The sequence below is a fragment of the Lutra lutra genome, chromosome 14, assembly GCF_902655055.1.
Source record: "Lutra lutra chromosome 14, mLutLut1.2, whole genome shotgun sequence".
Taxonomy (NCBI): Eukaryota; Metazoa; Chordata; class Mammalia; order Carnivora; family Mustelidae; genus Lutra; species Lutra lutra.
This window is the reverse complement of record NC_062291.1, coordinates 61,501,705-61,516,354: the sequence shown is the minus strand read 5'-3', so window position 1 is coordinate 61,516,354 and position 14,650 is coordinate 61,501,705. Positions and strand designations below refer to the sequence as shown.

Genomic DNA, 14,650 nt, shown 5'->3' with positions numbered 1-14,650 from the left:
ACAAAACACTGGATTATTTCAAACTTACATTTTATTTTAATAAAGATTATATAGAAGAGATTAAAACTTTGATAATACTTATATATATAGTTTTTTTCATACTGTAAAATTAAAAGATCATTTTAAATGCTCAGAAAGGTAACCAATAGCACTTCTCTATTAGTGAAGTGGTATTACACACACGCATACACATTCTATAAATCAAGAGATTACGCATATGTATTTTTTTATGAAGGGTTATTTTACAAGTTAGAATGCTTAAACTGAATCAAAACAACAATTCATGCTGAGTTCTCTTCATTGTGTTTCTTTTAAAGTTGTACAGAATTATACTTCCCTGACGTTTTACAAAAAGCATTAAATTGTAACAGATTCTTTTTTTAGAAAAGGAAGAGAATTACCTACTTCACTCCTGAGAATCTCAAACTTGCCCAAATTTGTGGTAAAATTAAATTTTAAATGATGAACTAACGCAACAGAGATTTGTAGAACTTGTTCTGATACTGCTACAATTAAAATGTTTTTCCTATAGCAATCTTGAAATTTTTATAAAGCATACTCATGTATAGCAGAATTTATTAATACTTTTACATTGATCTCAGTATTTTAAAAACCACAAAGAAATTTTATTTAAGAACATTTATTTAACATTCTTCTTTTCTGTGATGCTAAGGCATTTCAAAAAAGTAATTCTTTTTTACATTTGTGTCATATGAAAGGCAAAATAAGAAAGAACATGATCCATTAACTCAGTACACTGGATTTGTTTTCACCCATTATATTAGAGGTTAGAAGTTTTAAATTCAGTTGAATATTTACAACTTAATACTTCTTTTAAAAATTTTTGTGCCTAATAAAACCTATCTTAATTTTTAATGGAGAAATTAATCACCTTCTTTCTTCTTAGATTTAGAATTACAAAAATACATCATGAGACCTTTTGAACTAAACTGCATGGGGTTAGACTGAGGTCACAGCAGATCAGAAGACTGCATTCTCTCTTCCCTGGAGACCATGTAGTAGTTCCATAGGCTGCCATTAGATAGCAGCACAGTACACACCATCAGTCATATCTCCCACAGATTCTCCCGTTAAGGCTGGAATTATCTCAGTTATACATACACACACACACACACACACACACACACACTCTAATTCAATTAGTGCAGTCGGCAACTCCAGAAAAGAGTAATTCAATTAGTGCATTGTGGAGCTCTACAATACCTCTAAGCAGATGTTCACCATCTTCAGGAACTGGAGCTAGGTTTAAAATACCTGTACCAGATATGCCACTACATTATGTCATTTTTCAAAGTGCTTACATACGTTTTTCTGGCTTCAAAGAAAAGGTAAGGAAACAAACCCAGGCTAAGTTCCTAGAGATTTTTCTATCCCCTATACCAAAGAAGGATTTCGGTTTTAGGCTGCAGTAATTAAATTACATAATCCAAATTATGTTCAAAAACAAGATGTTTCCCTGTATATTACACTATTACACACTTTTGCAGCACTGCCTCTAGTTATGCATGCCACATTGTAATGAGGACACTGTCAAGGTGGAATGTACTCACAAGGAAGGACAACCAGAATGATAACACCTTCCACCAAAATAAGAGGTTATAAAAATGGCAGGAATGAATACTGATATTTTCCAAAGAAATACTAAAAGAAGCCGGAATATTCACCCTGAGAACAGAAAATATAAGCAACATGATAGCTATGCTCAAACATATAAATATATGAACATGAAAACAATGACTCTGTTTTACTCTGAAAGGCAGAATTCTATTCACTAAATGGACAAAAAGTTTTGACTCCGTCTTGAGAGAACACTTTCTTATAGAATCAATAGTGATAAAGATAACAAGATGCCTCAACAAGTTAGGCTTGGCAGTGATCAAGCGGAGATTACATGATCCCCTGCCAAATATTTCATAAAGGACTCCTATATGCAACAAAATGGCTTTTTATATCCGTCCCAATGCTGAAATTCTAAGGTTCTATGAATACACTGATTTTTGTTCTTAAGACAAGCCTGGACTTTGGGTAATAAAGCTAATCATTATTATGGAGGTGTGGCTATATAAAAGCCCATGGGCTCAGGCTTTTTCAAGGTAACTGATGCATTAATACACCGAGAAGAAGAAATTTTGTACAGTTTCTCTGTGTTAAGATTTAGGGGACTTCATAAAAGTACATATTTATGGCCTTAATTCTTTGATAAGCACTTGCACACCTCTTACTCTTCCAAGATTGAAAAGAATGGTTTGTTTTTATTCATCCTCAAGAAATCAGACAATGAGAAATCATTTTCTCTAACAATGATTTTTGAACTCCCCCACCCCAAATGAGTCAAGACAGTGGGTTCTCAGGGTTCTCATAGCTTAAATGCAAATCTACATCAATATTTATGCTTTAAAAAATAGAGAGCCATACTTAAGTCAACAGTAACTAATTCTCAGTATTCCTCCCTTTGGTCTTGTACTGTATTTTGTTAAGTGAGGAACTAATTCTGGGTACAAGGGAGCACAGCATTATTTTACAAATATTATCTCCTCTCTTTCCAGCATGACCTCAAAGGACAGAATTTAAAAATGTCAAAAATGACTACCACCATTTTCCCAGTGCATTTCACTATGTATTTATGATAGAGACTAAAACTCTCCTGCCTTTCACGTTTGTGAACGAGAGCTAAGCTTAATGGCTGTCCTTTAAAAACATCAATATTGTTAAAACAGCAACAACTATCAACAGTGTTAATTCAAGTACTTTCAACACAAACTCCTACTTTTTCATTCTCCAAAAAAATTACAAAAGGTCATTCTCACTTAAAACTTTACTGGTAGGGGCACCTGGGTGGCTCAGTGGGTTAAGCCTCTGCCTTCGGCTCAGGTCATGATCTTAGGGTCCTGGGATCAAGCCCCACATAGGGCTTTCTGCTCAGCAGGGAGTCTGCTTCCCCCTCTCTCTGCCTACTTATGATCGCTGTCTGTCAAATAAATAAAATCTTTAAAACAAAACAAAACAAAACTTTACTGGTAAGGTCCATGCCCCCCAAATAAGTTAAGATAATAGCACACATCTATTGATAGAGGAGTTTTCTTAGGAAGAAAAAAATCTTAAAAATATAAAATATTTGTTATTTTAAGATATACTGCAACTGAAAACAAATAGCAACAGAAAACACATTCTACTACTAGAAAAATATTTACCAAAAATCTCTGGTTTGGCTTTTTCAACAAAGATTTTCTATCCATGTGCCATTAAGTTGTGCTAATGCAAACATAATGGTTCCTTCATATGACCTATTCATCAACTTTACTATAAATATGAATTTTGCACATTTAAAAAAGTCCTTTTTCTTGCTAAAAAAAATTTTTTTTAAAGATTTTATTTATTTATTTGACAGAGATCACAAGTAGGCAGAGAGGCAGGCAGAGAGAGGAAGGGAAGCAGGCTCCCTGCTGAGCCGAGAGCCCAGGACCTGGGATCATGACCCGAGCTGAAGGCAGAGGCTTAACCCACTGAGCCACCCAGGCGCCCCTCTTGCTAAAATTTTAAGTCTTTCATAATGAGCCACTTCCCAAAGACACTGGATAATTAGAGCAATAAATAACACAGCTAGGTTAATTTGGAGGTGACTGACAATACTGTTAAATAGGAGGCTATCTATATAGTAGGCTATCAGTTTAACTATGTTAATCCACTTCTTCTCTTTACCCACCACTGCTTTCCCAACCTCCCACCTCCACGGAAACAGAGCAGAGACCTAAACTGATTCTTCCTTACAAAAGAGTGTTCCATAAACCCCCAGATTAATGAACTAACCCAAATTCAGTCTCCTATTGCCCATGCCTCACAGCCTGCACTTATGTTCCAGTGTTAAGTTTATTTGGTTCCATCAGCCCAGTTCTCTTTAACATTGTCCCTTCTCATGCATTTAAGGCAACTACCTCCAACCCCATCAATGAGAGCAGACAAATGGGGGAGAAAGGAATGAACTGCAAACACCTCAAACAAGAAAGGTTGCTTAAAAAACCAAGTGTCACATTCTGACAGTTCAATATTTCATAGCCAATACAAGGAATGTGCAACGACACTGCAACTTTAAATCTTTTCCTCCTCTGTCAGTCTCTCTTTCTCTCATTGTAATGCCAAAGGGAACAGCAATCAGAGTGGAGATGTTCAACGTGATAGAGGTCAGGACACCACCGGATCAACGTACCAGAAACACGACCTTGTTTATTTTTTTTTCCACAGTATTATTGTTTACAGGGTGCTTTGCTCGTGTACCTTGTGGTTCTTAGCTAAAAGATGAAATTACAGCCCAGGATGAAGCGCTCAGGCACACATCCAATTTGTGTTTCCATCTCAGAAAACAAAAAGCTTCTAAGGCCCTCAGGCTGCCATTCAAACTTGGAGGCTGACATTTTTAACAGCATGAACCAGAGACTGGCAGAGAGAATGATATAATGCATTTCTGACTTGTCAATCAAAGACCTCACCTCTGCTGTCTTGTAAACAGTTGGGGGCCATCTAACTACATTCATAAACCTAGGGAGAGCTTACTGCCAGCTGGGGTGCTGGAGCCACATGCTCTGGCTTCTATTCACCAAAATCATGATTCAGTTTTATAATCTCACTGTAAATAGCGCATAGGCACATTTCCAGGACTACTGGAATAGAACCAGAGTAGGGAATACAAAAGAGATTCTGGTCAAATACTGCGTTATTTTCAAGCTGTTGGAATCCTGTACCCATTTTATCCTCATTTTACCAATTCCCCCCAAAGGACTGCACTATACTGCAACTGAAATGCTTAAAAAAATTAATGGCCTACCAATCTGAAAATCTAGAGGAAATATACAAATATCATATTAGAAATTTCCCTTATGTTTTATTATCAGTAAAGAAACAGGCACTCACCTAAAAACATGGCTCATGCAAAGGGGAGAAACTGCAATGAACAACAACAGCAATTGTATTTTAGTGAAACTAATTATGTGCTTTCTTTCAAATATAAAACTTTACATGTTATACAAAAGCTTTGTATTTGCTAATCTGAAGTAGTGCACTATGTGTATTTGTGTGTGTGCATGCGAAACATGCAAACAAAATGAGTATTATTCCTCTAGTCTTTCCCTTCTGTCTATGACCTCTAACACAAAAAAATTAGACCAAATCAAGCTAAGATTCAAACTTTTTGCTAAAGGATAATATACATACACTCTTTCTTAATGTCAGTTTTACAGGGCACAGAATCCCAATTTAATTCATATCAAGACACAGATACTAGGTTTGCAACAAAGGTCTTGAGGATTTGAATGGTACACCTGAGAACTTTAAAAGGCAGATGACAGATAACCCAGCAGGGGAAGGTACACTGCAACAAGCCGTTTCATAATGATGTACTACATCTTAGACCCAAATAACTATTTCAAAATATAATAGACTTAGTCTCCAGAGGACTGGGCCAGAGAATATAGAAAAACTCAAAGCTACTCAACATCACTCTCAGGAAAAACAAAACTCATGGGTATCACTTCCCAATAGGAAAGTATCGAAATTCTTAAGAGGCCTATGCAGCTAAACAAGTGAATTTTTTTCCCCCAATGAGGCTGTCATAAATAACCTGGGTTTCTCTCTTCATGAAAAATGACAAGTAAGTTTCCTAAATGCTGCCTATCTACCAAGATTGCGCATCTTGACAGTCCACATAAAATACCAAGTCTAGAAACTAACACAAGGAAGGACAGCAAGACAATAAAACACTACGACATAAAGCAGAACAATCGTGAAAGACGGTGCAAAAGGCTCTGCCAGTCCAAAAACACCAACAATGACTCCTGAACAGCACAAAAAGAACTCCTATGATACTCTGGTCTCTACTCAGCACAAAGATGGGAATAACAAGCAGGGAATCTGGGAATATAAAGAAAGTAATAGCATCTTAGAAGATACAGGTCCATCTTAACTACCCACAGCAAGAATTTGTCTGATAAGGACAGTGCAACCACAGAGGCTCTCATCACCCTTAGTTTTCATCAATTCCATTCTTCCAGTCTGTGCTTCCTAACCCTGGGGCAACCCCAGGCCCTTTGGGTACCTGTACTCTTCCTCTGGACATTAGGGGTCATGTTGAATTTAAAGCAATTAGGGAAAATCCAACATTATTTAACATAAAAGATAAGCCCTCTTTACAGAACAACCCGACCTGGGATCGAGCCCCCCTCCCATCCCCCCCCATCTGGCTCCCCACTCAGCGGGAAGTCTGCTTCTCCCTCTGCCCCTCACCTCTGCTCATGCTCGCTCACACTCTCTTTTTCTTGTTCTCGCTCTCAAATACATAAAAAATAATAAAAAAAAGTTTTTAAAAGAATGATTAGGAAAAAAGTTTTTAAGGAAATGATTGTCTCACAATAAAATAATCTGGTTTAATCTAAACACTGGATGATGATGCACATTAGCCTGTAAATGAACATTACCAGCATCACAGGCATGTCAAAATACTCAGCAAAACTTGAAATAATTAGTGTATTTAAATAACCTAAGTGGGCATCTTGAAAAATAAATCGGTCCTAACGATTCTTCCAAGAAAAACTACTTCCAGGATAAGGTAAAATGCAGCAAATTCAGTTCATCTCTCCTTTTCTTAGTGAAATTTGTATCAACAAATGTTGAAAGGGTAGAAGCTGAACAATAAGTTCCAGTGTTAGCTAAAATGTTTCTTTAAATCTATAGTTATACTTTCCTTTTAAGAAATGATCATCAGGGTCTCCTGGGTGACTCAGTCAGTTAAACATCTGCCTTCAGCTCAGGTCATGATCCCAGGGTCTTGGGATCCCCCAGCACTGGGCTCCCCGCTCACCAGGGAGCCTGCTTCTCCCTCTCCTCCTTGCTCTCTCTCTCTATCTCTGTCGCTATCTCTAGCTCTCCAAAATAAAATCTTAAAAAGAAAGAAAGAAAGAAATGCTCTTCAATAATATATTTCCAACATTTTGCACATGTACTTTAATTTTGTGCCTAATCAAGCCTAAAGGGTTGCTTTCAGTATGCTTAATGAATTCCATCTTTTCTCTAGACTGTTGTTTATCACTACTATCGTCATTTTAATTTTCCCAGTATCTATTCTTTCATAGAATAAGGGTAAAATGCAATAAAATAGTCAAATAATTGCACAAACATACACTGCTGTGAAGATAAAAATGTTGACATCATTGAAACTGAACTGTTAACTGGCTTGCACTGCCACTATTTAATAGCTTGAAATGTATATTTGTTCATCAACAAGAGTCCAAATTCAGCATACAAAATCTAATTCAGAGGGGATCATCATAGTGTGAGACGTATGAAAGCCAAATGTGTAAAATTTGAGGAATGCCCATAAGTTTCAGCATGGTTTCATTTTTTCCATGTAAATGTACTGTGGTCTTTGGAATGTTTAATTATCATGACTTCTTTCTGAATACACAACAGTTGTGTGTATGTATGTGTAGGTACCATCAGCAATTTGATACTTTCTCTGCTCCTACTCTATGTATGTTGATAGTTTTCTTCAAATTATTCAAGTCCATTCATTTGTTCGACAAAAATTCATAAAGTACATACTATCTATCAAACACTGTACTTGACACTGGAAATATAAAATGAACAAAGCATAGTCCTCCTCTCAAGAAATTCAAGTCTAGTGAGGGAACACTAAAATAGCATATCAGTGCTATGACAGAGGCATCTATTGCATGCCCTGGGTACAGATGTTCTGATGAGGCTAAGGGGGAGGGTGAAAAGATCAGCAAGGACCTTTATCCCAGAGGTAAAACTACCTGAGTTGAATCATGAGATAGTTAAGAAGCCAGGTAGATAAATGTGGGAGGTAGGTGCTAGAGAGAAATGGTGTTTTCTGCAGGATTCTCCAAGTAGGGAGAACAGAATTTGCAAAAACACAGATACCTAAGAGAACACAGCACCTTTGGAGAACTGCAAATCTGAAATGGCTAAGAATTACATGAGAAGAAAGTGGTGTCAAACCACTCAATTACATGAATGGTAAGCCAAATTCAAACTTTGTTCAATTTACAAACGTGAGCAACTGCCACGAGTTGCCATGAAAGTGACTGATGAATGTAGAATTTGGAGAACAGGATATAGTTAAACTCAAAAGTATCAGTTTCAATAAAGTGGTAATATCTAGGAGGACACTTAAAATATTTCTTCTTGGGTGCCTGGGTGGCTCAGTGGGTTAAGCCGCTGCCTTCAGCTCGGGTCATGATCTCGGGGTCCTGGGATCGAGTCCCGCGTCGGACTCTCTGCTCAGGAGGGAGACTGCTTCCCCCCTCGCTCTGCCTGCTCTCTGCCTACTTGTGATCTCTGTCAAATAAATAAATAAAATCTTTTTAAAAGAATTTCTTCCTTCTTCTTGTATTTCCTACAATACAAAAATTTTAATTTTTATATAATTTTATCCTTAAATGGAATAGAAAATGTTTTAAATCTAAACTACATTTGCCCACACATGCCTGTGTGTGTACATGCATGCACAAATGGATGTCATTCCAGATTAAAGGAAACCAACACGATGATTATCTTAAAGGGCAAGGATTATGGGTGATACTTTCTTGTTTATATGTTCACCAAATAATTTATATATTCTACAGTAAACAATAAATTAGTTTTATAAGCGGGGGGAAATGTGTGTTTCCCCACACACATACAAAATAAAAGCATTTTTTATTTGTCCTTATATGTGAATTTTTGTAAAGGCTACAGCTGGGATAAACATAGGTCAAATGTCAACATATGGACAAAAAAGAACTGAATTTTTATTATACAGAAATTATGCTATAATGAGATTATTCATATATGATGGGAGGGGTGCACATCACCTAGGGCCTGATACGCATTTCTAAAATGGGAACTTTTTCCTTAATAACATTGTTTTCTGATTAAGATTTGAATGTTAGTTTATAGTCAAGTGTGATAAGACATGTTGCCCTAAAACTTCAAATGTAAAATGAAGACTTACATAAAGAGATACATCCTGAATAATCCTTAGTACAGTACTACGGTTCCATTTTAACATTTCACTTAGCAGATGGTTAAGATTTAGTAGTCCTCTACTAAGATTTTTTAAGATTTTATTTATTTATTTGACAGAGAGAGATCACAAGTAGGCAGAGAGAAAGAGAGGAAGGGAAGCAGGCTCCCTGCTGAGCAGAGAGCCCCACGTGGGGCTCGATCCCAGGACCCCAAGATCATGACCTGAGCTAAAGGCAGAGGCTTAACCCACTGAGCCACCCAGGCACCCAGCCCTCTAAATATTTTTAAACAATAAAATACACTGTCTCTCCTAAAGTCAACCTTCAACAGTTTGAACCTTTGACAAGGGTCCCTTGCTGATATTAAAAGATTATATGGTTCATTTTAGCTCAAGATTTCCCTAAAATACTATAGCTACACTTGACACCTAAAATATTCTAAGGTCATATAAATCTAGTTATATTCTTACTGTTAGAATTTCTCTTCTTTCAATGTCTAAAGAAAATAATCTTAATTACTCAGCTATTTTTAGGCACTTTCTCTCTACTGCTCATTCTCATTTAATATCATAGACAATAAGATCACCACTTGCTGAGGATGAGCAAATGATTCCACAATAGTACATCCACTGTTAATCAACAGAAATCCTCTTAATCACTCATATACTTTCCAGGACAAACCAATGGAATGATGGAAATGAAAATTTGTTCAAATTAACTATGTCCTCATAGACTCTATTTACACAATATTTTCTGCATCTTTTCTGTCACTAGCTTAAAATGTATGGTGTGAAATGTTAATAATCAAACCATCCCAATACTGCCATTTCCATCTGAGTTACTGATGATAACCCAACAAACTCAATAATGATTCCAAGGCTCTTCTTTTTCTATTGTCATAAAATTTTGGCTTTGAGGGTACTTTAAACTTACTAAAGGAGTGCAGTGGTTTCAAAGAAAAAAATACCTTGAAGCTATTAGCAGCTCACTTCCTTAAACACATTTGGCAATATTACTAAAATGAGTATTCCTTCTGGGATAAGCACTTTGAAGAACTACCTGATCATCTCTCTTTAAGTTTTTATTTTAATTCCAGTTAGTTAACATACAACATCATACTAGTTTCAGGTGTACAATATAGTGATTCAACAGTTCCATACAACACCCAGTGCTCATCACAGCAAGTGCCCTCTTTAATCCCTATCACCTATTTCACCCACCACCCCCCACCTTCCCTATGGTAACCAGTTTGTTCTCTATAGTTAAGAGTCTGTTTCTTGGGAGGTGCCAGGGTGCCTCAGTTGGTTAAGTGACTGCCTTCGGCTCAGGTCACAATCCCGGCGGAGTCCCAGGATTGAGTCCCACGATCAAGTCCCACATCGGGCTCCCAGCTCAGCAGGAAGTCTGCTTCTCCCTCCACCCTTCTCCCCTCTCATGCGCTCTCTCACTCTCCCTCAAATAGGTAAATAAATACAACCTTTAAAAAAAAAAAGAGTCTGTTCTTGGTCTGTCTCGCTCTCCCTCTTTTATTCCCTTTGCTCATTTGCTCATGATGTCACTCATGTGGAATTTAAGAAACAGAACAATTCCACATGAGTGACATCATACATGTATTTGTCTTTCTCTGACTTACTTCACTTAGCATAATCACTCTCTAGCTCCATCCATGTTGCTGCAAATGGCAAGATTTCATTTTTTATGGATGAGTAATATTCCATTGTGTATATATATACCACATCGTCTTTATCCATTCATCAGTTGATGAACACTTCCCATTTGACTTTTTTTTAATTTTAAAAATTTTTTATTATTTTTTATTATTTACTCGACAGAGAGAGAACACAAGTAGGCAGAGCAGCAGGCAGAGGGAAAGGTAGAAGCAGGCTCCCCCCTGAGCAGGAGTCCAATGCGGGACTTGATCCCAGGACCCTGGGATCATGACCTGAGCCAAAGGCAGATGCTTAACCGACTGAGCCACCCAGATACCCTGACTGTCCTTTAAAGTTAAAAATATGCTTTATGGGCGCCTGGGTGGCTCAGTGGGTTAAGCCGCTGCCTTCGGCTCAGGTCATGATCTCAGGGTCCTGGGATCGAGTCCCGCATCGGGCTCTCTGCTCGACAGGGAGCCTGCTTCCCCCCCCCCCTCTCTCTCTCTGCCTGCCTCTCTGTCTACTTGTGATCTCTCTCTGTCAAATAAATAAATAAAATCTTAAAAAAAAAAAAGATTAAAAAAAATATGCTTTATTTTATGACCCGACAATTCCATTCTTAGGCATTTACCAAGAGAAATAAAAACAGATGTCCACAAAAAGACTTGTACAAACTGTATAGGGTAGCTTTATTCATAGTAGTCAAAAAAATGGAAACAAGCCAAATCTCTATTAATAGACAAATGGGTAAACAAACTGTGGAACAGTAATACAATAGAACATATTCAGCAATAAAAAAGAATAAATTACTGATAAACATAATTAAATGGACAAATCTCAAAAACATTGATCAGAAGAAAAAGACACAGAAGAAGAATAGGCAAAAACTAAATCGGTGGCAAATTAGAAGAGTCATCGCATAAGCGGGATGAGTACTAACTGGAAGGGCATACAAGGGAACTTTTTCAGATTATGAAAATGTTCTGTATCTTGAGAATGAGGTTACATAAATTTGTCAAGCTCATCTGAGAATACACTTTAGATCTGTGTATTTCATTGGGTGTAAATTTTACATTAACAAAAATCTAAATGGGTAACCCAAACTACAAAGATGTAAATGTACTAAAATTCTTGTAATTCTAGAAGTGGGCAGGAAAGAATAGACTTAAGTCCTATATCCGTAAATTTAGTCAGGCCGTAATATTGAGCACCTGTGTACACTGTACCTGACAGAATAAATTACTGAGTAGAATAAAACCAGAATATAAGCCCATTTCTTCCATTTTTTGCTACATAAGACATAATGATGAGAAAAATAAACATTCACATCTATAGTCATATTGAGAAAAGCAAAAATTTCCCATCAATAACTGAACCAAAATTAGGCTTCCCTATGATACAAAATTGGGCTACCAGGAATGAAAATAATTAGAATTTATTTAATAGCATATTGTCTTATACTAAGGTGAAAAACAATACTTGCTGAAAGTCTCCAAACCTATCCTCTGTGCATTCTTCTGATACTATAAAACCCATTCATTCTGCCAGACACTGTTCTAAACCTAACTCACTTAATTTTAACAACTGAGGATACACCTGGGTGGCTCAGTCAGTTAAACATCTGCCTTCGGCTCAGGTGGCAATCTCAGGGTCCTGGCATCGAGCCCCGCCATCAGGCTCCCTGCTGAGTGGGGAGTCTCCTCTCATTCTCCCTCTATGCGCTCCCTCTCTCAAATAAATAAATAAAATCTTAATATAATAATAATTTTAACTCAATGAGAAAGATACTATTATCATCCCCATTTTACTGATAAGCAAACTGAGGCAGAAAGGGGTCAAATACTTACCCAGGTCATACCCAGACAGAGTCAGACTCAAATCTCAAGCAGTCTGGCATCAGGGCCCACGCTCATAACCACTACACTATAAAACAGCCTTCGATCTGCTTTTCTAAAATGTTTCTTAAGTAGCTCTTTTCTGCCTGTGCAACACAATTTCAGTCCTACAATATACTGCAAGGCCCATACACCTAATTTATTCCTGATTTTTCTAACAAAATCTCTAAATCAATTTTCCTCCAAATATATCCTAGAAGTAGTAACTTATAAGGAGACTCAAAAGAATTTTTTTAAGTAGACTTTTTTTTTTTTTTTTTTTTAATTAAGAACAGAGAAAGTCCCGACAGTGACAGTGTAATTTCGGAATTCTTTTGTACTGACCTAAGATTCATAACTGCTTTAGATCAAATGAGATGAAAATTTGAATTTTTTTGGTACATTGGTGTCCAAGTCAGATGATTTTAACTTGTATAATTTTTAATTACAAATGATTATCTTTACCACTAATATAATTCAATTCATCAGTATTTACTGGGCCCCCAATACTAAAAAGCACTCCACAGAACACTGTGGAGGTCAACTGATACATATAAGAGATTGCTTCTACTTTCAAGGAATTTTCTAGCACAGCATTTCTCATATTAAACCAGGATATATTAACTACCTAGGTTCTACCAAATTCCGGATTCCTACATCCCAGGGTGAGAAGAAGTATGTGGTAGTAATGTAGTAGTACCTCACCGTGGTCTGCTGAACCCAAAGTCACAGTGATTTTTTTTTTCTCCCTCATTTTTTCCTATCAGTTTTGTAATTTTAGCTCATATGTAGGCCTATGATCCAGTCTGAGTTAATTTTTGTATATGGTGCCATGTAACAGTTGAGGTTCATTATATTGCACATAGATGTCCAACTGTTCCAGCATGATCTGTTGAAAAGATTGAGACCAGTGCATTTTAATGTAACAGAGCACAAAAAGTTCATTGATACAGTTTCAGATTCTATACTGCAACTAATCTTCTAAGAAATTACAACTAACTGAAAAGGGTATTAAAGTACCTCTCTCTTTTTAAACTATATATCAGTGTGGCTGGATAGTCTTCATATATTCAAAACAACACATCACAACAGATTGAATGCAGAAACAGAAATGAGAATCCAGCTGTCTTTTATTAATCCAGACATTAAAGAAATTTATAAAAAAATGTAATACAATGACAATCTTAACTAATTTTTTTAGAAAGGTTATTTTTCATAAAGTATTTATTTGTATTAGCATGTAATGGGGCTTTTTTTTTTTAGATTTTATTCATTTATTCATAAGAGACACACAGAAAGAGAAAGGAAAGGCAGAGAGAGAAGCAGGCTCCCTGTGGAGCAAGAAGTCTGATGTGGGACTTGATCCCAGGACCCTGGGATCACGACCCAAGCGGAAGGCAGACATTTAACCAACTGAGCCACCCAGGTACCTCAGAATGGGTTTATTACAGTTATTTTAAATGAAGTAATAAATTAATACTTAAAAATTTTTTCTCAGTTCTAATTTCAAATAGTAAATACCAATAGATATAACCCACAAAAATAAAAGCACTTCGGTGTCCTCAATAATTTTTAGGAATGCAAAGGAGTACTAGACCAACACTAAACTGCCACCATCTCTCCTCAATCACTAAATTACCCTTAGAATAGCTAGAGTAATAGATCTAAATGCAAACTGGGGGCGCCTGGATGGCTCAGTTGGTTAAATGTCTACCTTCTACTCATGTCATGATCTCAGAGTCCTGGGATGGAGCTCCGCATCATGGGGAAGTCTGCTTTTCCCTCTCCCACCCTGCTCATGCACACACTCCTGCGCGCTCTCAACTAAATAAATAAGTCTTTACAAATGTTAAAAAGAAAATAAATGCAAATCTGATCAGGTCAAACTTCTGTTTAAGTCCTTTCAACAGCATACTGCTCTTCTCAGCATCAAGGCTAAGATGACCCACAAATCCTGCATGATCAAGCTTCCCAGTCTTTCCTAGCTCCATTCTCCTCCTTCTTTGAAATAATAGTCTTTTTACAGTGGAGTCCTTAAATGCACCAAGCTCCACCTGTTCCCAGGGTCTTTGCATTGCCTCTTCCTTAGACC

General features: G+C 36.9%; 1 protein-coding gene across 7 annotated transcripts in view; it reads right to left on the bottom strand.

The window, feature by feature from the left end:
- Nucleotides 1–14,650, bottom strand: part of BTRC (beta-transducin repeat containing E3 ubiquitin protein ligase) — a 184,720-nt gene that overhangs the window by 102,752 nt on the left and 67,318 nt on the right. The window lies entirely within an intron of this gene.